This window comes from Suncus etruscus, chromosome 2, assembly GCF_024139225.1.
Source record: "Suncus etruscus isolate mSunEtr1 chromosome 2, mSunEtr1.pri.cur, whole genome shotgun sequence".
Classification (NCBI taxonomy): domain Eukaryota; kingdom Metazoa; phylum Chordata; class Mammalia; order Eulipotyphla; family Soricidae; genus Suncus; species Suncus etruscus.
The window spans coordinates 69,169,921-69,182,104 of NC_064849.1; the positions used below are offsets into that span (position 1 = coordinate 69,169,921).

At 38.9% G+C, this 12,184-nt stretch overlaps 2 protein-coding genes across 7 annotated transcripts in view; one reads left to right on the forward strand and one right to left on the reverse strand.

The window, feature by feature from the left end:
• The window catches only part of LOC126001426 (ribonuclease pancreatic-like), a 459,609-nt gene that overhangs the window by 391,250 nt on the left and 56,175 nt on the right, over positions 1-12,184 (forward strand). The gene's annotated exons all lie outside the window — the stretch shown is intronic.
• LOC126001437 (ribonuclease 4-like) overlaps positions 1-12,184 on the reverse strand; it is a 150,994-nt gene that overhangs the window by 5,408 nt on the left and 133,402 nt on the right. The window contains exon 1 of one of the 3 annotated variants that reach the window (XM_049768705.1): positions 7,458-7,492. The exons of the other annotated variants lie outside the window; for them this stretch is intronic. The gene's annotated coding sequence lies outside the window, so the exon portion shown is untranslated. Of the gene's footprint in view, positions 1-7,457; positions 7,493-12,184 lie in introns of those variants that run through there. 3 annotated transcript variants of the gene reach the window in all.

The following is a 12,184-nucleotide window of genomic DNA, read 5'->3' on the forward strand; positions in this document are numbered from 1 at the left end:
TATTAATTTTCCAAGCTTTTTTTTGTTCATTATTTATTTTCCAAGGTTATTTTTAACAATGCCTGGATGAATATGTGGCACCTAGGACAGAACCAGGGCCAACTACATTCATGCTTACATCTTCATTTCAAGTATTATCTGTACTCTGGCACCTGCAATGACTTTTTTTTAAAAACCCTCTTCCTCAAAATAAGAAGAAAAGTGGGAGGATAGCTACCATCATCTCTCAAGAGCCATCAGTCTCAAATTGTAGAACTTACTCATTCTATAGGCTGTGAGTCAGACTCATGCATATTTAGAATATAAAGATGAAGCTTCTGATACAGCATGATTTTAAGTGAACAACAGATTTTTAAAAAATAGAACAGGTTTATATTTCAATAAACTAAAACTAAAACTTTTATGATTGTATTCTATTATGAGTCTATATATATATATATATATATATATATCAGTTTTTGGTTTTGGGGTCACACCCGACAGCACTCAGGGGTTCCTCCTGGCTCTATGCTCCAAAAAAAAATCGCTCCTGGCAGGTTTTGGGGAACATATGAGATGCTGGGATTCAAACCACCGTCCTTCTGCATGCAAGGCAAAGGCCTTACCTCCATGCTATCTCTCCAGCCCCTATCCTATATATTTTAATATTTATAAAATTTGAGGTCTTTATGAGGTCAGGAGACAGAAAGGTTAGGTAAGATGCCTGGCATAAGTCCTGGAATTCAATTCCTAACACCACATGGTCACCTGAGCATCTCAGGAGGCCCAGCATTGCCAGGGTAGTCCTTGTGATCCCCAACACCACAAGGCCAGAGCAATATTGCATCCTCAAATTTTAGTATTGAACCACTAGACCAGTCAAGAATCATTGATGGGGCCTCCTGAATACTTCTTGGGAGTTTCCCAACCCCCCTTTTTATAGCTTTGAGAATTCAAGACATTTAATATCTGCCACCTCTGATGCCTGGCTATCTATTTAACATTTTTAAAAACATTCAGAACCTTTTAAAACCTCTGAGCCAGAGAGAAAAATAAATAGGTTGTATATGCTTTACGTTCAGGAAACCTGGATTCAATTCCTGACACCACTGCTAAAGTGACCCTTAAGCAGATAGCTAGGAATAGCCCTGAGCATACACTGCCAGGTGTCACCCCAAAATTAAAAATAAATACATACCATAACAGTCTTCCCAGGATCATATCAATTATAAATCATATCCAACAATAAAATAATTTTTCATGGTGTTTTATAATTTTTAGTTTCAAATTATTGTAAATAGTTCATTTGATTTACAAATGGCTATTATTTCTTGACAGATTACATATGTTGAGAAATTCTTTACAATGGGAGAAATGTTTCACCTTCAAATTAGGGTGCATGCTTTGCTTGTGGGAGATCCAAGTTTGATGTTGGTTCTACATAGCCTTTAGAGTGAACCAGAAATAGCTTCCAAGTAGTGCCCCAAACCAAAAAGTGGAAAAGGAATCTAAGTTTAAAAATAAATAGTGTCTTTTCATAGATGCAACAGAACAGCCAACTGAGGCTGCAAATGGCAAGCGAGGAAACTCTGAAGGAGTGAGAGGGTTACTGATATTCCCCAGTGGGGGTGGTTAAGAAGCACAGCATGTATATAACAGTAATATGAACACTGTTGTAATTCATTTTACCTCATAGAAAGAATAAAGTATTAATTGTTCATTTTTTATTCTGTGCTTTTCTTATGTGCAAGTTAATACACTTAATTTTATTTTTAATTTATTATTTTATTCACTTGTTTATTTTTTTTTTTTGATTTGGGACCATACCTGGTAATGTGCAGGAGTTACCCTGTCTCTGTACTCAGGAACCACTCCTAGTATGGGATGCTGGGGATCAAACCGGGCTTAGCCACATGCACTGTCTCTAAAGTTGCTATACAGCCTTGTGAGTACTACCTTGAATCTAAAAAGACAGAAGAATCTAGGGTTCTGGGACCTGAGCAGTAGCACAGGGGTAGGGCATTCACCTTGCATGTTGCCAAGCCAGGATCCCAGCATTCTATATGATTCACTGAGTCTGCCAGAAGTGATTTCTAAGTGCGGAAATCCTTGAGTACTGCTGGGTGTGCCCCCGCAAAAGAACCTAGGGTTCTGCTTGGTTACCTGAAAAGTGAGCAGTCATCTCTCACTCTTTCCCTTTATATCGTTCTCCCTCCCTCCCTCCCTCCCTCCATCCATCCATCCATCCTTTCCTGTCTCCTTCTCTCCCTCCCTCCCTCTCTCTCTTTCTCTATCTCTCTCTCTCACACACACATATACACACACATTGTCTTTTTAAAAAATAATTACTTCAGTTAAGCACTGTGGTTACAAATTTTGTCATGTCACAAGTTTCTGTCAGAGAAGGTACACCACCCTTTACCAGTGCACATTTCCCTCCACCAATGTCCCCAGTTTCCCTCTCATCCACCCATCCCTGCCTGTCTCTGGGTCAGGCATTCTCTCTTTCTCTTACACATAAACACATGTCATAGACTGGTTGGTCTTGACAGAAAGAAATCTTCTGGGGTCCCTTGAAAGGTGTGTACCTGGGGTGGCTAATGGGTAACAGAGGCCAGAGAGTCAAGTTGGGTTCAAGCTCTGTTCCTCACATTTAGTTCTCTATAATATATATTGTCCTGGAGTCAGGACTGATTTTGTAGTCTCTTGCCAGTCATAAGGAGCTATACAATGGCAACTCACCGACTCAATAAGTTGAATAGTATATGGATAAGTGGGGTCAAAGTCCTAACTGCTTGCTTAAGTTCTTTTGATAGTTTCAAAGGCAAGGGTGTCCATACTGGTTCCAGTCCTTTCTCAAAAAAGATAGGAAATGCAAATTCCAAATCACCACTTCTACATGCCTCCTCAGCAGCTCCTTGCAAAGCAGTTTTATATTTCAGATGACATCAGATAACCAGGGTGTGAGGAAAAATAAGAATGGAAGTCTTGGGTAAAAATTACTATTGATATACTCCAGGGGCCGGCCAGTGGCACAAGTGGTAGGGCATTTGCCTTCCATGCAGCTAACCTTGGACTGACTGTGGTTCGATCCCCCGCCCCCTCCCGGTGTCCCATATGATCCCCAGAATCCCCAGGAGCGATTTCTGAGTGCATAGCCTGGAGTAACCCCTGAGTATCACTGGGTGTGGTCAAAAAAGCAAAGCAAACAAACAAACAAACAAGCAAACAAAACATATTCCAGGACATCCTGGTGTATCCCGATGTAATTCTTCTTCCTCAGTCTAGCTCTCCCAGTTATTGTCCTCCTCATGGACAGGATCATAGATAGGCATTTCCCTCTCTAATGCTGGAAGCTGATCCCCCACCTCAAATTGCACCTCTCTCTCTCTAACACTTGTGGTAAACTTTCTAACTCAGACCGATTATCCATAGGTCTCTAACCTGAGTAAAATGGCAGCTGCCTTGACAAGATTGTCTTTTGGGCCATTCTGATTGTAGAATTTGCAAATGTCTGTTCCCACCTTTATCCATTTGTATAAAGACAAACTATTCTCCTCAGAAAACAAAAGACAATTTTTTTGTACAAATTGGAGAAATTCCTCCATCTAATGTTGGATGATTTTTAACCCACAGCTATGCAAGGCATAGTGCAACACATCAGAAGACAACTGTTTTCTAGAATTACCTTGACCCATAATTCTTATCAAAAATCTTCTCACCTTCTTAACTCAATTACTGTCTGAATAGAGGTGCATACTCACGTACCGAGAAAATAATAAGAAATTGGCAGAGAGGGGCCGGGAAGGTGGCGCTAGAGGTAAGGTGTCTGCCTTGCAAGTGCTAGCCAAGGATCAGGACTGCGGTTCGATCCCCCGGCGTCCCATATGGTCCCCCCAAGCCAGGGGCGATTTCTGAGCTCATAGCCAGAAGTAACCCCTGAGCATCACACAGGTGTGGCCCAAAAACCAAAAAAAAAAAAAAAAAAAAAAAAAAGAAATTGGCAGAGAAAGATAGTTTACCTTTTGTAATGATGCCACCCTAACAAAGAGAAAATAGCAACAACCTGATCTAAGAGCAAGTTGCCCTTCCTCACCACCTAATGGTGAGACAAAATCAGAAGATCTTCAATCATAGGATCTGTGCATAAACCAAGATCTCTATTTACAGAAGACTGCCTAAAACAACAGTGACTGAGCAGAACTTTTCCTGGGACCATAAAGAAAAACCTGGGGGTTTGACAACTAGCATACCTGGAGCCATAGTCAGTCTTATGACAGTATGCCTCAACGGTAGACACCCTGTATCTCTTAGGCCAAGAGAATTTCCTTTCGAATTTCCTCAACGTTTACTGCTTCTATGCAAGCAAAAAAAAACAAAAACAAAAACAACACACCAACTTGCCACATCTGCTCCCACCCTTTTTTTCTTATTTTCTTCTTTGAATTTTATTAATAGCTTCTTAGATAGGGGTTCCTGCCTTTTTTACAAAACCATAGAACGTGAATCATCTTGTTCTGCCTCATATTTCTATGTTGTCCTACAAATTGAGAACAGAAAAAAAATGTGGATGGGATCCAGGAGCCAAGCGATCTCAGGTGCATTGAATGGAAATCAAAAATGGTCAGACCTAAATACCCAAACCAAAATCAACAATAGAATCAAGAAACTCAAACTATAACAATGTATACACAAAAATGGACCTGTTACACTAGCAGTCCCAGTGGGTAAAGTTTGAGTTATGGGATGCCTCCTGGAAACTACAGTGGAGGGAGGTCAATACTGGTGGTGGGAATGGACCTAATTCACTGTCACTATGTGCCCAATATACAACTGTGAAAGACTTGTAATTCACATTGTCTCAATAAAAAAATTAAATAAAAAAAGAAATCCAAATTATTTAAGCACTAAAACATTTTTGTACTTAAAAGTCTCATAAACTATAATCAATAAATTATAAATTAATCACATAAACTATGATTCAGACTAGAATCAAGTGAAAAAATAAAGGTGAATTGAGCTGAAAAGTGATACATAATGAAGAAGGCAGGGACAACCCAATAACAAGAACAAGCCCTGCTTGTCAATATTAATGACAATGGCTGCTACTCTAATCAGGTGCTGAGCTGCAGCTGTTATTTTCAGCTTTCTATTTGTGTCAAGGTTTTCAGTCTCCTACCTGCTTTCTCCTTCTATTCTTTTGGAAGACCTTATCAAAGTTTTATAGATTTCTAATCAAGTACGTCTTCTGCTCTGCAATAGATAAATATTTAAAGGAAATGATAGATTTGCAGGCACAAAAAGACAAAGAGAGCTTAGGTCAACACCTCTTTGCAGGGTCCACACCCCAGAGTACAAAGAGGAAGTAGGACTCAATCTGATCAGAGGAACAAATTGCACTACAGTTTTGGTGGTGGATGTAGTGAAGCTTATGCACACACACACAGATGTGAGATGTTACTCTTTTACTTATAATACTATATATATGTAGTAATTTATAATATATAATACTATAAAGCAATGATAAAACAAAATAATTTTATTTGTAAAGGCTACAGAGTAAGTAGAACTAGAGTTAGCAATATTCAAAAGAATCATTAGGTGGCAGCAGTGGATATGATGTCGACAGGGTCTTTGCAAAAGGTAGCAGTGGTACAAGTTTTGAGGACATTACCACTCACATATGGGCTGTTAAGGGTCTCAACCTGACACTATGCTTTAGATATTAAAATAAAAGATACTTCACTAAAAAAAAGATACTTCACTACACCCAAATTTTAAAGTAAAAGTAACAGAGATCAGGATATGCCCACAAGAATATCACAAATAATTATTTACCTGATGTTAAATTTTATGGCCATTATTTCCATATCATCATCCTTGTAGTTTGGGAAAATAATTACCTACTGTGTGTGTTTTTCACTGCTGTATAATCTATATCTATAGAAGGACAGCACTCAGAGTATGTGCCTTGCATCACAATGATTGCCTCATAGTAGAACCATATTTATTTTTGATGGGGAGTTTCTCATTAGCTCAGGGAAACTAGGGCCCAATTTGACAATCAGTTCAGTGTAAAGACACACAAATGTGGTGCTTCCCAAGTGCACTGGGTCATATCTCGTGGAGTGCAAGGACCTTTTGAGTAATATCTGGGAACACATGGTAGAGGGAGTGCATGTGATGCCACAATAGAACTGAGTTGTGGCATGCCTTGCATGCTACCTAACCCCTGCACTATCTCCCTAACTGCTTGATTTTTTTTAAATGATTGACTTAATTTTCCTCTCAGAGAAATTTTTTATTCATTTATAAAATGAAAAAGTTGCTTACTTTCTAATTTTAAAATTTTCTTAAGGAAAAGAGGTAATTGTCCTAGATTCTGCATTAAAGTCTAGTGTTCATGGAATTGAAGAGATAATTTTGTATTAATTTGTTACATGTGGAAAACTAGGTCACTAAATTCTCTGCACTCCAGACTCATTGATTGATATGTCTCATCCCTAAAGGCTTGGCATGTAACCAGATCTAAAGATCACCTCTAGGTAAAGCACTGGAGTGACACAATACAGGAGCCTCACATCCTAAAAGGGCACTTGCTCATTTGAGTTTGGAGGCTTAAATGTTCTAGGCTAAAGAAGCAAAGGCATTTTTTTTCTGATTTGAAGAATTTTTACATTTAGGATTTAATAGATCAGCAAATGTTTTCTCAAAAATCCTAGTAGTCTTTATTTCCTAAGACATCTAGAAGTCAAATCCCAGCAAGTATACACCATGGACAGCTATATCAAATATCTGTCCCCTCCTTCCTTCCCAGATTTCTTATTCAACTCTAAATTTACCCCCCAAAAAATGAGGTAAGGTGGAATTGAGAGAAAAAGAAAAACAGATTATTTGTGGTACAGAAGTAAATACCTAGGGGCTGGCGAAATAATACAGAGGATAGGGTACTTGCTTTGCATGTGCCAACCTTTGTTGCATTTCTAGGTCCCCCAATCACCACCAGAAATAATTCCTGATTTCAGAGTCAGAGTAGCCCCTGAGCAAGGGGCTTACATGTGGTCCTGGGGACTAGTCAAATGCATGCTAGGTATGCACCCTCACCACTATTCTATCGCCCAACCCTTATTTCCTGTTTCTTTTCTTATTAAACTACATACAATTCCCCTACCTAAGGGAGTTATGGGTGCATTCAATTAAATGACTTTCCCAGATCTTTGAGTATTTTATCACAATTTAGGATTCCCTCTTAAATTTCTACTTAGTTGCATTTCATTAATTTCCCTTTATACATCTAAGCCATACCCAAAGAAATCCATTTTAATTTTAAACTTTAAAATCTGATTTCTCTTCTTAGTGAATGTGTGGCCCAAAAGCTTTAAAGGGTGGAACATATTTGTCTGGAATAGATAGCTTGTTAGAAACATTATCTATATAGAAAGACAGAATAACAGAATATCCAGGAGAAAGAATCTTACTAAAATCTGGAAGTTTTCCTTCAACTGAAGATGAGTTCCAGTTGTTTGTTCCTGGAGATGGGTTCCAGCTGCTTGAAATGTGAAATTCCTCCTTCAATTTATACAGTATCAGGTGAATGGGGTGGAGAGAACAGATCTAAAAGTTCCCAATCATAAAAGAGACATGAAAACAAAGGACTGTGCTCTCAGACAAATGAAGAAGTCATTCACTTTTCTCCTGAAAATGAATGAGTCAAATATTACCCCACATGGATGGATTAAAGATTTGCTCTGAGAGGACAAGTTTGGTAAACATGGCCTTTTTCCCAAAGCTACCTTTCTCTTTTTTTAATATATATTTTATTTAAACACCCTGATAACATACATGATTGTGTTTGGGGAGGGGGAGAACTGGGAGTAAGTGAGTCAAAATGTTCTAACTGCAAAAGCATTCTTGCATACCTGCTGGGGGCCACCCAGGTGCTGAAACTTTGCAGGATGTGGCCTTAAAGCTGATTGTCTCTGGTAATATTTGCTAAGGTTCTGTAGATGTTATCTCACTTCTCCAGGCCATCTGGTGGAAAGACCCTATGTACTTTTAACTTTTTGTGGTGAGCCATTTCCTTTGTGCTCTGGGCTTGTGTCCAAGGGACATGTAGGCAAGAAAGAATTGGTCTAAAAGACTGAAAGGAATAAAAAACATATTTTCCCCTACACATTCCTGATGGGAGTTGTTTGTCTCTTTCTCATGCATTGTAATGTTCCCCCCCTCACCCTCCTCTCTGTGTTAACTATCTGCTTGTCTCTTATCTACTGAGCTACAGGTGCTGATCCATTTGCTGGCTCCCCATGGTTTTACAGACCCTGCATTAATCGTCCTGAAGACATCTTGGAGACTTAATGTCTGAGTCCCGCTCACTTGGAGACTTGAAGTCTGATCCCTACTCACACCTACCCCCAAAACTTTCGGATTCCCCCATATCAAAGCCCATTCCTGTTTCCACTGTAAAAATAACTCAGCCCACCTGAAAACTGTATAAAAACCCCCTGATTTCAGACCTCGGGGTTTCACAACCTCTGCTCTGCTCTGAGCACGTTTCGAACCTCTGATCGATCAGATTAAAATTGGAACTTGCCTGCAATTTGCTAAGCACGTGCCTTTTTCACTATTCTGTGCTGGGCAACTGGGGGGGTCGGGTCGTCCGGACTTTTCAGACTTCGTACTGCTCTAGGTCAACACAGCTTCCCACAGTCCCCCAAAAAAGGGCATAGAAGCAAATTGTTCAAAGCATTTTCTGATTCAGGAGTTTCATTTTCTTACCATTTGTTGTTTTCTGAAGTTCTCTAGCCATCAAGGCCAACCTCTCAAAGACTGACATTATCTTGGTCTTATTCCAGTTCATGCATTCTGAATTAGGGCCTAAAATGTTAACTCTTGATATGACTGCATGTAGGCTACCATCAAAGCTAAATTTGAAAATGAACAATTATTCTGTAAGACTAAATAAAGAATATTAGAATCCACACAAATGTTAAATCTAAGAAATTTCGAAAATGTCAGCTAAAGTTACGTCTCAATTAACATTAATATTACATCCTCTTTTTTCCTGAATGCCTCATAGACTAGTAACCAAGGTTTTTCTGGCCCTAGTATGTGTAAGTACAGGTTATTTTTTCCAATCTTTCTTTCTTACAGATACTACTTTTCATAGTTCTTTCTGTGAGTGCAGTCTGGTTTTAAAAAGGTCCTGCATAGTAGACAGCTGTTGAAAAAAACCTCCTTTAATTATTTAGGTCCTTTCCAAACTTGGTGCCTTCCTAGGTCTCAGGGTCTGTTTACACAGGTGATGATGTAGTGCCCTTGTCCTTCCTGATATACCTGGTATGGCCAGGTTGCTTGGGGCAGTATTAATGAAAATAGGATTGTGAAGACCTAGTATGTGGTTTACACCATGTGGTTCTTACAAAATGGCATCTCTTCCTACCCAGGGCCTGAGAAGAAGCCTGTCACATAGCCTTTACAAAATAGCATCCCTCCTTGTTCAGAACACAGGTCCCAACAGAAATTGAGCACTTTATTCCTGAACTGATAGGCGGCCAGTCACCACACAGAACAGAGGACATAATGAAGAGAACAGAGATAGATTTATTAAGACTGCACTGAGAGCCCACAAGCCAAAGGGACTTGGAGCACCAAGCATAGGGTAGGCACACAATTTATCCATATTGCTTCAAGGCACATAAAGCAAAGATGTTAGAATAAGATGAACATCTTGTTTATGAGCCCAGTTTGCTTGTCTTGTCCAGACACTGCCCTTCAAGAAACTGGTGTGTGTGTGTGTGTGTGTGTGTGTGTGTGTGTGTGTGTGTGCGCGCGCGCGCGTGTGTGTGTGTGTGCCTCAATTCAAAAACTTTTCTTTGTAAAGAACATGTGGAAATTGGAATACAGAGGCGTTTATTTTGGTCATCGGAAACAATACTACTTTAGAAAGTAAGATTTTAAAAAATGGAAAGCAAGATGGAGCTTAACAAAAGGCATAAAATAATGTCTTATTCTCTTTCTTTTTTGAAATATTTTTGCCTTTCTTTTAGGCATGTGAGTTACATGGTTTCATACATAAAACATTCTAGCATCACACCCTCCAGTACCAGCTTCTCTCCACTATTGTCCTAATGTTGCCATTACAGTTCCTCCCACTCTCATTCCCTGCAACAAGCTTCCTAATGAGGACCAGGTCTCAATTTCTGCTATTTTGGGGCATTTTTATTCTCACAGTATTTTTACAAAACTTGGATACTTGTAGTTTAAGTTTAAGTTTAGCATCAGTTGCTCTAAAATTATGTCCCTACTCCTTAACACCTCAAAGCAATTTCCATTTAACTTGGTTTGATTGTTCACAGCATCATGCCATGCCCCTTTGGTTACGTGAAGGAAATTGAGGGATAAAATAAGTTTGGCATTAGTTAGTAGGAAGCATAATGTCTCACCAGAAAGACTGTCAAGAAAAGGAAATATATGGTCCTCCTCTTTCCTCCAACACCCAGGACTCTCTGAGGCTAAGTGAATTAAAATGGTTTAGCCTAAGACCTCCAGACTTTTTTGTAGGCTCATTCTTAGGTCTCCCTCCACTAAGCTGCTTTCCTTCTTAAGAGAAGGGTTTTGTAGTGGGATTCTTGGCTTGAGCATTGGCTTTCCTGATCCCCTACTTGTATCCTTTCACTGTGTGGCTTACTTCCTCACTGACGTTTGCTTCCAGACTCGTGTCTCATCAGATCCTCGTTTTGGAGCCTGGGTTCCAGTTACAGATGTCGCCCAACTTGGAACTGAAAGGTTAACAGGGAATCAGAAAGGACTCTGCCTCCTACTGATGAGATGTTCATTTTGTTGCTTCTTTGGTGGATTTCATCCTTCTGGGTTTTTAGGCTTATGACTCTTTGGTTCAAAGTCATATCATTTGCTTGGGCTTCAGTTGAAGGATCCTGGCTTCTAACCATGACCAATACAAATTATTCTCTGTTTTGAGCCTTTACGATGAAATGGAAAAGCCTACTGATGAACAGTCTATTGTAAAAATATGACAAGAAAACATTGGTTTAAATTTGATGATCAAGAAGTTCAGAAATAGCTAACTCATCTGTTAAATCTTCATCAGCTTATGTTCTTTTTATATTTCAAAGTAACTTGCTGCTATGAATACAGCTGTTTAAATTAGTGGGTGTTTAACTACACCTTATGAATGCTCCTTACAGATGTCAATAATAATTATCTAACATTTTACCAACAGAAAAACAGCTGGAGGATAAGGACTCTCACTATAGTGTTCATTATTAGAATGTTTCAGTGTCTTCATTTCTATTCTATTATGTTTATAATAATCTTTAATGCTTCTGTTAACAATGATCAGTAGAGATATAGTTTGGATTCCCTAGTTTCACATTATAGTGATATTTTCTGTTAGACTCCGAATACATTTAATTAATAATTTATAATAATTAGGGGGCTGGTGAGGTGGCGCTAGAGGTAAGGTGTCTGCCTTGAAAGCGCTAGCCAAAAAACGGACCGCGGTTCAATCCCCCGGCATCCCATATGGTTCCAGCAAGCCAGGGGCAATTTCTGAGTGCATAGCCAGGAGTAACCCCTGAGCGTCAAATGGGCGTGGCCCAAAAACCAAAAATAAATAATTTATAATAATTAATAACTTAAATCACTCATTTTCCATTTGATTTTACCAGCCTCTATCTTTTATTATCTCTCTCCACTGAAATTCTTGGATAAAGCATCTGAATGCCATAGACACTTTAAATTGCTCATCCCCATATCACTTAGTATTCTAGTCTAAAATATTGTGATTGTTTTAAGAATATTCTACGCAATTTCTAAACCACGAAATTTTTTTTCCCAGAAAAATTCCTCTCATCAATGTGGATTACTTTAAGGAAATAGAAAACTTTTTCACCTGACATGCTTGCTTTATATTTTGTAGTGTTTTGACCTTTCTATCTGGGCCAATTTTTCCTATGAATTGATCCTTTTGTCCATCTATGTGTGAGTGTGTAAGTGGTAGCTACCTCTATGTTTAATGTTCATCCATATTATATGTAATGCCTGTTGATATTGTATTTAGCCTTTCTTTCTTGTATATGGCCATTTCTTTTTCCTGGAAGATGATGCCACCTCTCCTGCAGCAATGGCACTAATGCTAATGGTACCATTCCAGTATAAGATCTATATACATTAGTCCAGATGT